Raw genomic sequence first — 16,914 nt, 5'->3', positions numbered from 1 at the left:
ACTCATTTCTTACATAGTTTAATTCTTAATTTCTCTGCGTGTTTTTGGTACTTGCATTGTATTATAGTATTTGAGAGTTGTAGCATCGCGTTTTAGTACCTGAATAGTGTAAAATCGCGTAGTCTCCTTCCGCTGCCGAGCAGTGTGTCAGCAGTGCGCAAGTAGCAGCATTACTGCATTTACTAGGCAATCTTGTATTTTAATAACCTTTTAAATTTTGTCGTTTTGTTTGCGCTCTCTGTAGATTAGTTCAGACGTTCTTTGCAAAACAGTTTTTAGCATGGATAGGGACTGCAACTGCTGTGTTCGGATGCAGGCTGAGTTGGCATCCCTTCGCTCCCAGCTTCAGGCAGTGTTGGCTTCAGTCACACAGCTTGAGGCTGTTGCCAATGGGCGTCACTGTGGGGGTCCGGATGGGGGTTTGTCGGGGACGGCCAGCTCGACCCACGCATCCCCCATTCGGACTACGACTGTGGTTGCCCGGGATACTGCCCGCATTGAGGCTGATCCCTCACCTGTGGTAGAGTGGGAGGTCGTCTCAAGGCGTGGCAGGGGGCGAAAGACATTCCGGAGGGCTGAACGGAAGGTCTCTCCAGTTTGTCTGACGAACCGGTTTCAGGCTCTGTCTCAGGCTGATACTGATCTTCGGCCTGACATGGCTGCTTGTCCTGTTCCAGAGGTTGCGCCTCAGTCTGCAAGATCCGGGCGGTCGCAGAGGGTGGGCTTACTGGTAGTTGGGAGCTCCAACGTCAGGCGCGTAATGGGGCCCCTTAGGGAAATGGCAGCAAGAGAGGGGAAGAAAACCAATGTGCACTCCGTGTGCATGCCGGGGGGAGTCATTCCAGATGTGGAAAGGGTCCTTCCGGATGCCATGAAGGGTACAGGGTGCACCCATCTGCAGGTGGTCGCTCATGTCGGCACCAATGATGTGTGTCGCTATGGATAGGAGGAAATCCTCTCTGGCTTCCGGCGGCTATCTGATTTGGTGAAGACTGCCAGTCTCGCTAGCGGGATGAAAACAGAGCTCACCATCTGCAGCATCGTCGACAGGACTGACTGCAGACCTTTGCTACAGAGCCGAGTGGAGGGTCTGAATCAGAGGCTGAGACGGTTCTGCGACCATGTGGGCTGCAGATTCCTCGACTTGCGCCACAGGGTAATGGGGTTTCGGGTTCCGCTGGATAGGTCAGGAGTCCACTACATGCAACAAGCGGCTACACGGGTAGCAGGGGTTGTGTGGCGTGGGCTGGGCGGTTTTTTAGGTTAGATGGCCTTGGGCAAGTACAGAAAGGGCAACAGCCGCAACGGGTGCGGGGCAAAGTCAGGACATGCGGGGACCAAGCAGCAATCGGTATTGTAATTGTCAACTGTCGAAGCTGCGTTGGTAAAGTACCGGAACTTCAAGCGCTGATAGAAAGCACCGAAGCTGAAATCGTTATAGGTACAGAAAGCTGGCTTAAGCCAGAGATAAATCTGCTGAAATTTTTACAAAGGTACAGACGGTGTTTAGGAAGGATAGATTGCATGCAACCGGTGGTGGAGTGTTCGTCGCTGTTAGTAGTAGTTTATCCTGTAGTGAAGTAGAAGTCGATAGTTCCTGTGAATTATTATGGGTGGAGGTTACACTCAACAACCGAGCTGGGTTAATAATTGGCTCCTTTTACCGACCTCCCGACTCAGCAGCGTTAGTGGCAGAACAACTGAGAGAAAATTTGGAATACATTTCACATAAATTTTCTCAGCATGTTATAGTCTTAGGTGGAGATTTCAATTTACCAGGTATAGACTGGGACACTCAGATGTTTAGGACGGGTGGTAGGGACAGAGCATCGAGTGACATTACACTGAGTGCACTATCTGAAAATTACCGCGAGCAATTAAACAGAGAACCGACTCGTGGAGATAACATCTTGGACCTACTGCTAACAAACAGACCCGAACTTTTCGATTCTGTATGTGCAGAACAGGGAATCAGTGATCATAAGGCCGTTGCAGCATCCCTAAATATGGAAGTTAATAGGAATATAAAAAAAGGGAGGAAGGTTTATCTGTTTAGCAAGAGTAATAGAAGGCAGATTTCAGACTACCTAACAGATCAAAATGAAAATTTCTGTTCCGACACCGACAATGTTGAGTGTTTATGGAAAAAGTTCAGGGCAATCGTAAAATGCGTTTTAGACAGGTACGTGCCGAGTAAAACTGTGAGGGACGGGGAAAACCCAACGTGGTACAACAACAAAGTTAGGAAACTACTGCGAAAGCAGAGAGAGCTTCACTCCAAGTTTAAACGCAGCCAAAACCTCTCAGACAAACAGAAGCTAAGCGATGTCAAAGTTAGCATAAGGAGGGCTATGCGAGAAGCGTTCAGTGAATTCGAAAGTAAAATTCTATGTACCGACTTGACAGAAAATCCTAGGAAGTTCTGGTCTTACGTTATATCAGTAAGTGGCTCGAAACAGCATATCCAGACACTCCGGGATGATGATGACATTGAAACAGAGGATGACACGCGTAAAGCTGAAATACTAAACACCTTTTTCCAAAGCTGTTTCACAGAGGAAGACCGCACTGCAGTTCCTTCTCTAAATCCTCGCACAAACGAAAAAATGGCTGACATCGAAATAAGTGTCCAAGGAATAGAAAAGCAACTGGAATCACTCAACAGAGGAAAGTCCACTGGACCTGACGGGATACCAATTCGATTCTACACAGAGTACGCGAAAGAACTTGCCCCCCTTCTAACAGCCGTGTACCGCAAGTCTCTAGAGGAACAGAGGGTTCCAAATGATTGGAAAAGAGCACAGGTAGTCCCAGTCTTCAAGAAGGGTCGTCGAGCAGATGCGCAAAACTATAGACCTATATCTCTGATGTCGATCTGTTGTAGAATTTTAGAACATGTTTTTTGCTCGAGTATCATGTCGTTTTTGGAAACCCAGAATCTACTATGTAGGAATCAACATGGATTCCGGAAACAGCGATCGTGAGAGACCCAACTCGCGTTATTTGTTCATGAGACCCAGAAAATATTAGATACAGGTTCCAAGGTAGATGCTATTTTTCTTGACTTCCGGAAGGCATTCGATACAGTTCCACACTGTCGCCTGATAAACAAAGTAAGAGCCTACGGAATATCAGACCAGCTGTGTGGCTGGATTGAAGAGTTTTTAGCAAACAGAACACAGCATGTTGTTATCAATGGAGAGACGTCTACAGAAGTTAAAGTAACCTCTGGCGTGCCACAGGGGAGTGTTATGGGACCATTGCTTTTCACAATATATATAAATGACCTAGTAGATAGTGTCGGAAGTTCCATGCGGCTTTTCGCGGATGATGCTGTAGTATACAGAGAAGTTGCAGCATTAGAAAATTGTAGCGAAATGCAGGAAGATCTGCAGCGGATAGGCACTTGGTGCAGGGAGTGGCAACTGTCCCTTAACATAGACAAATGTAATGTATTGCGAATACATAGAAAGAAGGATCCTTTATTGTATGATTATATGATAGCGGAACAAACACTGGTAGCAGTTACTTCTGTAAAATATCTGGGAGTATGCGTGCGGAACGATTTGGAAGTGGAATGATCATATGAAATTAATTGTTGGTAAGGAGGGTACCAGGTTGAGATTCATTGGGAGAGTGCTTAGAAAATGTAGTCCATCAACAAAGGATGTGGCTTACAAAACACTCATTCGACCTATACTTGAGTATTGCTCATCAGTGTGGGATCCGTACCAGATCGGGTTGACGGAGGAGATAGAGAAGATCCAAAGAAGAGCGGCGCGTTTCGTCACAGGGTTATTTGGTAACCGTGATAGCGTTACGGAGATGTTTAATAAACTCAAGTGGCAGACTCTGCAAGAGAGGCGCTCTGCATCGCGGTGTAGCTTGCTCGCCAGGTTTCGAGAAGGTGCGTTTCTGGATGAGGTATCGAATATATTGCTTCCCCCTACTTATACCTCCCGAGGAGATCACGAATGTAAGATTAGAGAGATTAGAGCGCACACGGAGGCTTTCAGACAGTCGTTCTTCCCGCGAACCATACGCGACTGGAACAGGAAAGGGAGGTAATGACAGTGGCACGTAAAGTGCCCTGCGTCACACACTGTTGGGTGGCTTGCGGAGTATGAATGTAGATGTAGATGTTACAGAGAAGTACAAATCTAGGTTCTAAAGTACAAAATGGGCAGTCGAAGGTATCATCATTAGTTAAACTGACCCTTAAGTACTCTGGGCATTGACAGGAATGCAATTACTATGGAGGGCTCTCTCAGATGCCCTTCTAATTTTTTGTTACTTATGAAACCATTGTTTAGGGTGAATATATATTTTCACGACTTTCTCTTGTCCATTACACATCTTGGAAGAAGATTTTTTAAAACATTGTAGGATTTAAAATAAAACATGTGGACAACTGAAACACAGCAAACTTTGATGTAAATTTCTATTTTATGTATCACTAAAATAACAGTAGATGGTTACTCCTCTATCTACACTCACAGATTATATTCAGGAAAATAGTACTACAGTCACAACATTATTACATGGAAAACATACTTCATTATGAGAAATTGTATATGAAATCAACTTTGTGACTATTGTACTTTAAAACTTCAACACATTTTAATTTTAAAAGGTGGGGTAGAAAATAATTACATATTCTTTTGAAGTCATGAACCATATTTTGATCACCTTCAGTCTGCATAGATTTCACACAGACTCTCCTAGGACATTCCAAACAAATCAGACCACCACACTGTTGCCACTGGTATCCTGTCTGACTCTTCAAATGAGGTGTGCAAAAGGCACAGGTTTTTCATGTTTCAAATCATTCTTTCTGTGTTTGAAAGTCATCTTTTATGCACAGTATTATTCTGATGGTGCCACTCAACTCTCATGGCAGCGTTCAAAATAAAATCTAAGCATTATATGAGGCTCAACAAGGTCTCTTGCTAGGTTTCTCATAATGAATGATCATCATTATTTCCGCCTTTGGATGATGATGATGGTGTAACAAATTCACACCAAAGAATCACCCATGGATGTGGAGAACATGGACAAAGATCATCATTTTGTTTTGCAACTTGATGAATAAGTTGCACACCTCTGGTCGACACAGTCCACACCACCTTTTGTCATGTTTTAAAAACACTTAGCCCCGGTCATCGATTACTTAATGGTACATAGAAGAGATTAGTAATGCAGCTTTTGACTTTATGGGCATAGGGGAAACCAGTGTCATGTCTTCCTGTTGTGGGATCTCATCTTTGTTTCTGTTCAGTGTTCCAATGTAAGTGAGACCATTTTTGAATCTTCACTGATTAGTTCTTCTGATGAGTACCGCTTATCACCTACAATATCTCTGCATGCATTTTCAGTATGTTACACCAACCGAAGAACAGCCAACGAGAGAACACTGTGACCTTTCTCATGCTGTGAAAGAAAGTGACGAACACTGTCTTTTTTAGGATAAATGTACAAATTATAGAAGTAACTTGTATGTGCATCAGACAAGCACTGAATTTTCAAGCCATATTTTTCTGGCTTGCTTGGCATATACCATCCAAATCTATGCCTTCCATGGAAAGGTACACCTATTTCATCAACATACCCTATTTTATCTAGAGAACCAAAGATGATTATTTTCAATAAAACACAGAAACATTTGTGAAATTGCTGCTGACTTGTCTTCTTTCTTTCTTTGCTCCTGCTCACCTGGGTTGCCAAATCATAATGAAAATAATGAAAACAAAAATATTTCTTTATTAACAGTACAACTGAAAACACCTCTGCCAGTTCCATCGGTTGCAAACAAGCTGTACACCAATTCATTTCCCAATTTGAAAATTGCTGAATACACTAACAGTCGAATTAGTGTCTTGAATTTAATGACTTCAGGAACTTGTACGCAGGGCAAGCTTACCGAAACAGAGTGTCCCCCCGCCCCAATACCTTTTGCTATCTGTTGAAGTCCAAGCAGCTGCAAGGCTTATTGCCATGTTCTTATGTTAGTTGGCAGCTGCTGCTTTCTTCATCGAAAACAATTATTCTTAGCAAGATGCAACATTCTCCATCATCATCATCAGTCATCACATCTTCATCACTTTGTTGCTGATCCAAAATGATGTAACAAGTAATAAATATCTTGAAATTAGGGTCATTATTGCTGTCACCCATGTCTTGATATGAAGACCCACCAAGCCAGTTTTGGACAGCCGCATCTGTCTTTTTCACAACATGTTGCATAAAAGGAGAAGCTTTCCCTGCCATGGAGAAACAGTAAAATTCAACAACACAACATGCCAACACTGTTGTTGTCACTGTCAGTCCTCTCAAGGCTCAAAAAGAAGAAACAAAGAGCAGCAACACGGCAAAAGTTCTGGCATGTGTTGCTTGCCATACAACAGGAAGGTACACAGAAGAGACCGCTTCACTCCACAGGGGGTGTAAGAAATATCACGAAACAAAAAATCGTATAATATGAGAGAATGCATAGTACTTAAGGGTTAAGACCCACTTCCTCCTCCCCAAGATCTCTCAATGTCAATGACATGTAAGGCACTGGTGGGAGAGGCAGTAATTCTAACAAAATATTCTACCATTGTCTGTAGAATATCTTTGGGTAGTCAAGATAATCCCATTAGTGATTACAGCCATTTCACAAAACTTCAAAACTCTACCTGAAATAGTTCTGATTCTCTTCCATACTGTCATTTGATTTTATGGAACATTGTATGGAGGTTCAGGAATGCTTATCATATCTTTTTGCTCTGTTTAACAGTTCAGTACTATTAATAATGACAAGAAAGTCTGCTGCAGATCTGCACTTGAACCTATGCAATAACTGTCACCTGGTCCCTATGTGGAGCGATCTCATGCCACCAAGTGACTTGCTGCACCTTAAGTTGGCCTGAGGAAGAGACGTGCCTGGATCACAATGTATCTCATTTTCACTATGGTCCGCATAATTCTAGAAACTACCACAGCATTCAAAAACAGCCATTTGGTTGTACAGCACTCAGTTTGCCTTAGTAAACAAACTCTTCGGCAGCAAGCTTTTGGCACACATTCCCTCCTCTCGTATACAATCTCAGATGGTAAAGCAATCTGTTCAACGTGTGTTGTTTATAACTTGTCTCTGAATGAAGTCCAGAGAGAGAGAGAGAGAGAGAGAGAGAGAGAGAGAGAGAGAGAGAGATCTACACTATGCAATACCTATTACAGTAATGAAATGTGTCTCAATCTATGCACATAGAACAAGATGTAACTTCTGCCTTTTTAAAAATTTCCAATTCCTCGAGCTGGTGTTTATGCAATCCCATGAGAAATTATGACTATCGAAGTTAAATAGGAGGAGATAAGGATGGGTGCGTTGATTCATTTTACTTTTGATTTTCAAGTAGTTCATTTGGTAGCAGATACACAATGCATACTGTGATTTGTTCCACTAAGGTAATCCTTTCTGTACATGCAATATTAGCAGAGGCACATCAAACAGTTAAAAAGTTTCAGCTGTGTACTTAGGCCTACGAGTCTTAAATGTCCCAAGAGCAATGTTCTCGAAGCTGATCTGGAACCTATTAATGTTCCACTGTAGTAGTATGGGTACCATTCTATCACATAAGTTCCTAGTTCCTCTGCTATGGACAGGATGGAAAACAGCAGTATGGACATGACATTTTGAATAATTCGTTGGCTCTTCCGTGCAGATATTGAATCAATATCCTCAGTGTCAAAATACTGTATTCATTACCGTATTTACTCGAATCTAAGCCGCACTTTTTTTCCGGTTTTTGTAAACCAAAAAACTGCCTGCGACTTAGAATCGAATGCAAAGTAAGCGGAAGTTCTGAAAAATGTTGGTAGGTGCCGCCTCAACTAACTTCTGCCGTCGAATATATGTAGCGTTACACAGGCATGCTTTGCAGGCACAAAGATAAATACTGGCGCCAAAACCTCTGCGTCAGTCAATGAATTTAACAAAAAAAGAGGGTGGAAGACGAGCTTTTTTACTCCGCCCCAAGTTTCGACCACTGTATTTTCATACATTATCCAACGAAGTAAATACAAATTCCGTATTGTTCATCTTCGAATGTAGCAGCATTTTGATGTACTACGAAAATCCGACTGGCAAGACTGTTTGGAATGTTTGTCAATATGGCCAACTCTACGTTCTGAATTTTTTTCCTACCTGTGAGAAGACGCGGTTGTTAATAGGAACTTTTATGAATTGTGAATCACATGCAGTATTCTCTTCACCATAAGAATAATACGAATATAAACATTTTGCATGTATTCTTTTGTGGTTAGAGCTATCTCATTTAAATCCTGTCTGCCCAATAAACTACGAAACTAGAGTGAGACAACAGCAAATGCAAAACGACATACATACCATGTCATGTTTATATTCGTATTACCCTTATGCCGAATCGTGATCCAGTCAGAAATGAAGCACGGCAATTGACTAGATTTTTAAATCTAAGATGACTCTCATTTCTGTGCAGAATATAATGTACTAAAGAGGTGTCTGCAAAGATTTTCAAACAGAGAAAAATTTTCGCTAAACTCTCGTTCAGAATATCTTCTATCATACGCAATCTATTGTTTGGTTCTTGTTGATAATTATCGAAGAAAGCAGCAGTGTAAGTAACAACAAATAGCAGTCTCTTGCCATTGTTTTGCTAATGAGACAATTCCTCTCTTTTGTTTTTTAATTGTAAGCGGCGGTAGCGTGCTCAAAAGCAAGCCATGCCGCGAGCGGCGACAGGTCTTAAACACACATTATCAGAACGCGACAAACAATGCATTTTCAGCTTAGAGTGACGTTAACACCTATAACAAAGAGAACGGCACTTGTCAGGTCAAAGAAAAAAAAGCAATCAATTCAAACCAGATGAAGCACGTGAAAAAGGAAGGGTACCCCTATAAATACGGACGGAGCGCCTGAAGCATAGCAATGGCTACCTGGTAAAGCTTAACTGCTAAGCTTACAACTCGAACCAAACTACTATAGCTGTATCGTCATTCATTCGACCTAAATTGTGTCTCATATTAGAATGGAACAACTTTGTTTTGATTTGGAGGTGCGGCCTAAAACTTCTCTCTTCCCTTGAATTTCGAGTCTCAAATTTCAGGTGTGGCTTAGATTCGGGAAATTTTTTTTTCCTCGATTTCGAATCTCATTTTTCATGTGTGGCTTAGATTCGAGTAAATACGGCACACTGCTGCTTTCTTTGATAATAATCAACAAGAACCTAATAATTGACTGCGTATGATAGAAGATGTTCTGAACGAGAGTTTAGCGAAAATTTTTCTCCGTTTGAAAATCTTTGCAGACGCCCCCTTTGGACATTACATTCTGCACAGAAAATCTAGTCAATTGCCGTGCTTCATTTCTGACTGTATCACTATTAGGCATAAGAATAATACGAATATAAACATGACATGATATGTATATTATTCTGCTTTTGCTGCTGTCTCACTCTAGTTTCTTATGGTGAAGAGGATACTGCATGTGATTCACAATTCATAAAAGTTCATATTGGCAACCATCTCTTCTCACAGGTAGGAATAAATTCAGAACGTAAAGTTGGCCATATTGACAAACATCCCAAACACTCTTGCCAGTCGGATTTTCGTAGTACATTGAAATGCTGCTACATTCGAATATGAACAATACGGAATTTGTATTTACTTCGTTAGATAATGTATGAAAATGCAGTGGTCGAAACTTGGGTCTGAGAAAAAAGCTCGTCTTCCACCTTTTTTAAAAATTTATTTTACTGATGCAGAGGTTTTGGCACCAGTATTTATCTTTGTGCCTGCAAAGCATGCCTGTGCAGTGCTACATATATTCGACGGCAGAAGTTAGTTGTGGCGGCACCTACCAACATTTTTCAGAACTTCTGCTTACTTTGCACGCTATTCTAAGCCACAGGCGGTTTTTTTGGATTACAAAAACCGGAAAAAAAGTGCGGCTTAGATTCGAGTAAATACGGTAATGCACAAAACTAGCATTTTACTGTCATATGGTTAGGGCCTTTCTTTCTCCTATTGCGAGTTCTTTCATAGTTTTCTCCTTCACTGAAGTTGTTGGAAAAGACTCAGATAATGGTACACACACACTGATCAGCTGATCAGCCAGAACCTTATGCCCACCTACCTAATAGCCAGTATGTCTACCTTTGGAATGGATAACAGCAGTGACACGTCATGGCACAGAAGCAACGAGGCCTAGGTAGGTCGCTGGAGGCAGTTGGCACCATATCTACACACACACACAAGCCACCTAATTCCCGTAAACTAAATGGAGGAAAGTTATGAGCTCCGATGATACATTCAATCACATTCCAGAGGTGTTCAATCCGGTTCAGATCTGGCAGCTGGGGGATGGAGGGGGTGGGGGGGGGGGGGGCAGCACATCAATTGGAACCTGCCACTGGGTTCATCAAACCACTCCATCACACTCCCAGCCCTGTGACAGAGCTTTATCTTGCTGAAAAATGCCACTGCCGCTGGGAAACATGATCATCAGAAGAAGGGGTGTATGTGGTCTGAAAGCAGTGTATGATACTCCTCAGCCATCATAGTGCCTTGCACGAGCTCCACTGAACCCATGTATGTCCACGTTGATGTTCCTCTGGGCATAATGGAGTCACCACCAGGTTGTCTCCGTCTCGTAGTGCAGGTTTCAAGGAACTGCTCCCCTGGAAGATGATGGATTTGCCCTCCCATTGGCAGGATGAAGAAGGTATTGGGATTCATCAGATCATGCAACACACTGCCTCTGTGCCAACGTCCACTGCCGATGGTCACGTGCCCATTTCAGTCAGAGCTGTCAATGTCATGGTGTTAACAGTGGCACATGCATGGGCCAACAGCTGCAGATACCAATTGTTAGGAGTGTTCAGCGCACTGTGTGTTCAGACACACTTTAACTCTGCTCAGCAGTCTGATGTTAGTTCTGCCACAGTTAATCGCCTGTACTGTTTTACCAGCCCGCCCAGCCTACAACGTCCAACATCTGTAATGAAGGGTGGCTGCCCATGAAAGTGTTTGTAGGTCTGTTTTGTAGACTGTTGTAGTATAATCTATCTGCTGGATATATCTGACTTTTAATTTTTGTATTTTTCACGTCTGATGTGAATAGATGGTATCTGCTTATTATTGTCGACTTCTGAATATATTTTTCTTTGTGAAAGTCTTGGCACTCCTGTTCCAGACTGGATGTTTCACAGAGTGCCCTTACAGAATGAGTACAGCATACTCCTCTTGTGCTGTCATGCCACAGTTTCCATTAGTAGCTTGACCATAGCGGAAATTGTGGTGCAGTTTTTCTGATTCACAATTGTCTTTTTTCAATTGATTCTGCATACTACAGTCATGTTCTCATATGTTCTGAAGACCTCTTGTGGTGAGGTTTGTAAGCCTTTTTTTATACAACACAACAAGATATTGTGATGTGTTACTGCAACTGTAAATTTTCCTCAACACCTTATTTTCATTGTATTGCTTAGTGGATTGGAGGTAGCAGTTTCCTTAAGATGTGTTCCATTACTAAGATGGTAAGCCAATTTCATACTTTTTGCCAATCTTGTTAGCCATTTATGTATAGGAAGGATGACACTATCACATCTTCTAAATCTCTATCTCTCTCTCTCTCACAATGTATCTCCTCTGACAAAGGATGTGACCCCCTTCTACAGTGTGTTTATGAGTACTGGCTTTTTGAATGGTCTTGACAGTTTCAGGTGTACACTTCCCTGATGGTGCACCAAAAATGTTAGTAGTTCTACTTTTTAATCTTTGTTCTGATCAAACAGGATATTTTTCAAATAATCAGTCTCTTATTCCTCAAGTTGCCTTTTTATTTCTTTACCCACAATGTTCCCGTTTTCTAATTTATTCTGTCTTGAAAGCCACCAAAATTTAATATTTTATTCTTAATAGAGTTTTCCCTTTATTTCCCTTTTTTTATGTTATTTCTTTCGAGGCCTTTCCCCCGTATTTCATTATTCATGCAACTGTTGATATCTTTTTCGAGAAATGACACCTTTTTGGAAATACATAACTATTTGTTCTGTTAACCTGTCCTCATTCATTTGGAAGAAATATCCAAAGAAGATTAACCTTAACATTGCCATTATTTATGACTTTCCTGTATATTTTTGCAGATCTCCTCATTAATTCTTATTTTACAACCATCTGTAGTATGTATTACACCCACTATTTTGCTAATAATCCATGTTTCAAGCATATCTACTCAGTCCATTTTATAGCTCATCACTGAACATTCACAAGCATATAATCATTCTGGTATCATTCTCGTATAGTGCTTTAGTTTCGTTTTTCTGTATATGCATTTCTTGTCATAGGTTTTTAATTTAAACCAGATGCCTTTTCAATTTTATTAACTCTTACATCTATTGTTCATTTTTCTGGTGCGCTCCCCTGTATGGTTTCTCCAACGTACTTAAATTTACTATCTCTATTATTAGCTATTTCTGTTTCTACGGCGTTTTGGTGCATTTTTTGTATTCATCATTACCTTTCTTTTTCAGTTGAATTCTGAGACCAATTCTACTGGCTATTCTTTCCAGAAGATTTATTTGAGTAGCTGCTTCAGTTAGATTTTCAGAAAATATCACAAAATCATCTCCTGTGACAAGGAAGTTTATCCCAATTCCATTTGACTCCTTCCCAGAATTATTGGTTCAGTTTTGTGGTTAATTTTAACTAATTCAAATTCTCACCATTTTTTCCACGGTACAATTAAATAGCACACTGACATCAACCATCAATTTTTATTTTTAATGGCTCAGATACTTCTGTCATATGTTTTACTTGAGATATTATCTTGGTTAGCGTTTCACAAAATGCTTTCTTAAAATCAATGAATTATATTATAGGTTTGCTGTTTACAATTCTGAGGTGAATTATCAATTTTAAATTAAAAATCTGTGATGCACAGGATGTTCACTCTCGAAAACTGCCCTAATTTTCTCCATGTGCCCAACAACTTCTTTTTTTTTTTTTAATGAATGAAAAGGACACTCCAGTTGCTCTGTAGAACTTTATTTAATTCATTACTAGTTTTGCCTTTTTTATTAAGCTATTCTCATGTAGACAGTGGCAAAGTAATTTCCAAATGATAAAAGTACAAGTCTGGCAGATTTAAAATCTTGTTTGTCTAATGATGTCTTGAGAATAAGGTCATCTCATGACTGTACAATGTAATTAATTATACGGTCTTGAAATAACTACGTTCTCTCAACATCATTACATAAGCAAGATTTAAATCTACTAGGCTTGTACTTATATTTTTTTAACATTACTTCTCCACTGCCCTTTTGAGAATCGCTTAACAAAAAAAAAAAAAAAAAAAAAAAAAAAAAAAAAAAAAAAAATCCAAAACTGGTAGTGGACTAACCATTCCACAGAGCAAGTGGAGTGGCCTTTTCATTAAAAGTTCTCCCAGTTGTTTACCTAAGGTTTCTTAAAGGCTGCTCAGGAGAATTTTTAATATTATAAGCCACTGGTAAATAATGACTTTAGTTAGACACATTTTTTTTTATTTTTGGGGGTGGATTGATCTTATTTGCCACTCTTCCGGAATCCTTTCTATTTTCTGACTCTTCTCAAAAGCAAGTGTAAGTTTCAAAAAAAAAAAAGTTACTCTGAGCATTATGGGACTTAACATCTGAGGTCATCAGTCCCCTAGAACTTAGAACTACTTAAACCTAACTAACCTAAGGACATCACACACATCCATGCCCGAGGCAGGATTCGAATCTGCGACCGTAGCGGTCGCGCGGTTCCAGACTGTAGCGCCTAGAACCGCTTGGCCACCTCAGCCAGCAAAAGCAAGTGTACAACTTGTACAGACCATTTCAATAATTCTGCTACAAATGAGTCATTTTACCACCTGCCTGGTTGTTTTTTAATGTTTTGATGGCGTCATACACTAATAGCTCCATTGGCATGAAATTTTCCTCAAGACTTCCTGGTAATTCTGAAAAATTTGATTTACTATTGGAAATGGATAGTTTAAAGGGCATGTTAAAAATGTTTGCTCATATTTCTTAATTTTCCTTGTTATTTAATCATATTTTACCATTTTTATCTTTGAAACAAATACTTTATGTTTGATGTTCTTTATTTACAAGTTTAAGAAACTCGTTAAGAATTTCTAGAATTTTCTGGCGAAATTTTCTTGTATTTCAATAAGCCAAGATTTTTTTAAAGGTTCTTTTCTGATTTCTGCATTGCTTTCGATATTTCAGTTCTTTGTTGTCTCTGTGTGTGTGTGTGTGTGTGTGTGTGTGTGTGTGTGTGTGTGTGCTTTTTTAACATTTCCACTTTTTGCAATATTAAGCTCTTTGTTCTAGTGATTTTTTTTACACCCCTTGTCCTAACCTCTCTTATTTTCATTCTTGGCCAATCACATTGTTTTTGTGTTGCTTTCATAATTTGTGCCCAGAGTTCATGCCAGTCACTTTTCTAGTTGTTTCATATTCTTCCTAAAATGTTTATTACTTTATTTTGTAATATTGCCTCTAATAGAATTGTATCTGATTAATATCTGGTTTATGATTTCTTTTTAATTTTACATAAGACGATTGAATTTTAAATGTACAGAGGTGATAATATGTAACAAAGTCCCTATTTTGTTTATTTTGACATTCAAAATCTCCTTGATATCCCCCTCTGCGTATTGCTATGTGATCCAGCTGAAACTCACACAGATTCGGATAATCCTAGTTTCGGCTTGTTTGGTGGCTTGCCAAAGGGCTGAACATCAGTTTCAACAGGGACATACCGATCAGACTGATCTGTTTGGATATTCTCCTGTAATATTCTTAAACAACTTTTCATTTCCAATTTGCTATTCAAGTCACCAAGAACTATTTAACAGTATTTTTAGGTGTGGTGGAGGTATCAGATTCTAAGTTTCGGGTGATAAACCTTCTGCAGTCTACCTTCTTTTGCTTCATTTATAGGTACAAAGTCATCTATGAGAGTGTAGCTTTTATTCACAGACTTTATATTTTTAACAGGGAGACTCTTCCTGATTTTGATTTAAAATCTGTACCACCACCACCATTCTACCTACTCTCGCCTAGAAGATTTCTTATAACAGAAAATATCCCACACCATAAAACTCTCATGCTTCCCACATTACCTTGCTGCATGTGTATAATGTTAAGGTAACTGGCATTTACTATAACCACAAAAGCAAATTACTGCTACAAAAGAGTATTTCAAGAAAAAGGGTTGTAATAATAGATCCATACATTACAGCTTTGCATTTAGAATTTCTTTGATATGTTAGTGGTATATGTAATACAAGATTGTTTCCATTGAAGTACAGTTCACTGATACCAGTTAATGGACACTAACCAGGTTATCGTGTACGCTGTGACAATTTAAATTGCAACACTAGGAAAACAGATAATATCCTGGAGTACGAAGGACCTGCCCTTCCTTGTTAACCTTCCCCATTCTATCCCTATCATCTCCTTAAGGAAGGAACTAGTAGTTCTGAGAGCTAGAATAATGTCATCAACTTTTCCTTTTGTGTGTGTCTATAAGCACTATCAATCCTCGCAATATCGAGGGGAGTGGGGTATTCTATGCCTAACTTTTGAAAATGTTGTAATCTAGTCAGTTACTTCATATTTTAAAATTCTGAAAAAAAATTAATGAATTCTTCTGCCAGTTAAACTTAACCCAACAATTTAAGTTCAGTAGTAAATGTCACTTTCTACAATGAATGTCATATTCATACTTTTCAAGTCCAGGACTTCCCTTACACATCAATATCTCTTTAAATAATACATTGTGAGTAAAAATCAGCAACAATTAATGAAGTTTGCATTATTTAATTTTTTGTGCTGGTTATTAAGTGCCCCCAGCTTGTTAGTACATATTATTGAAAATGCGATGATATTGCTTAGTATTTCTATGAGATATTTTCAGGTTCTGGATGCTACTTACACATCAGTACCTCTTTAAAATTATGCTATAAATGTAAGTCAACAACAATTAACAAATTTTTTTTTTTTTTTTTTTTTTACTTTTTTTAGGGTGGGCATAAAGATTTCATCTGAAGAAAGTTAGTAGTGGCAGCATTTCCCTCATACATTTTTAGTTTTGTCGACTGAATTTTCCTTCGATACACCAAATGTATGTTACAATATTACTAGTCCACATACTGATGGTCACATGATACACTAAGTCACGTCCATTGGCAATAGTTTATGTTTTTTATAAAACTCTTGTATTACCAGACCAAAATAACCAATTATCTTTCAATAATATTATGAAAAGGACGAATTGCTTCACACCATTTAGAGATGACACTGAGTCGCAGACAGGCACAACAAAAAGACTGCTACACACTTAAGCTTTTGGCCCAAAGGACTCCTGAAGTACAGAAAAACACCTACTTCCTCACTAGTACAACACACACACACACACACACACACACACACACACACACTGTCTCTAGCCACTGGGGCTGGACTTTGGACTGCAACTGTGCCTGAGAGGGCAGTTTATTTATTTAGCGTATGGCATCTACAGAGTAAAATTGCACACATATTATTAATTAATATAATAAACAAATTACAAATATATTATTAAATGATTGACTGCAAACAACAATATGCGAAAGATTAGGGAGACAGCCACTACAGCTATTACAAGTCCACATCTAAGCAGGTCACCCACTGAACAGTACATGGATTAGCATTCATGATATTCCTCCATTCTCCTTCAAACCTCTTTGCAAGACATTCGAAGATCAGGTGAGGGATTGTTTGTTCTTCTGCACCACGGTCGCATTGTGGGTCAGACCTGCCGTGGTTTAGTTCTCACACGATTAAGTCTGCACCAAGTTCTTCTGGGCATTTGCAT

The 16,914-nt window shown here is 39.7% G+C and overlaps 1 protein-coding gene across 5 annotated transcripts in view; it reads right to left on the bottom strand.

Annotated features, from left to right (window-relative positions):
• The window catches only part of LOC126236235 (prominin-like protein), a 572,733-nt gene that overhangs the window by 251,208 nt on the left and 304,611 nt on the right, over positions 1 to 16,914 (bottom strand). The window lies entirely within an intron of this gene.

Source organism: Schistocerca nitens, chromosome 2 (assembly GCF_023898315.1).
Source record: "Schistocerca nitens isolate TAMUIC-IGC-003100 chromosome 2, iqSchNite1.1, whole genome shotgun sequence".
Taxonomy (NCBI): domain Eukaryota; kingdom Metazoa; phylum Arthropoda; class Insecta; order Orthoptera; family Acrididae; genus Schistocerca; species Schistocerca nitens.
Note: the sequence above shows the minus strand (reverse complement) of the source record. Positions and strands in the feature narration are given on the sequence as shown.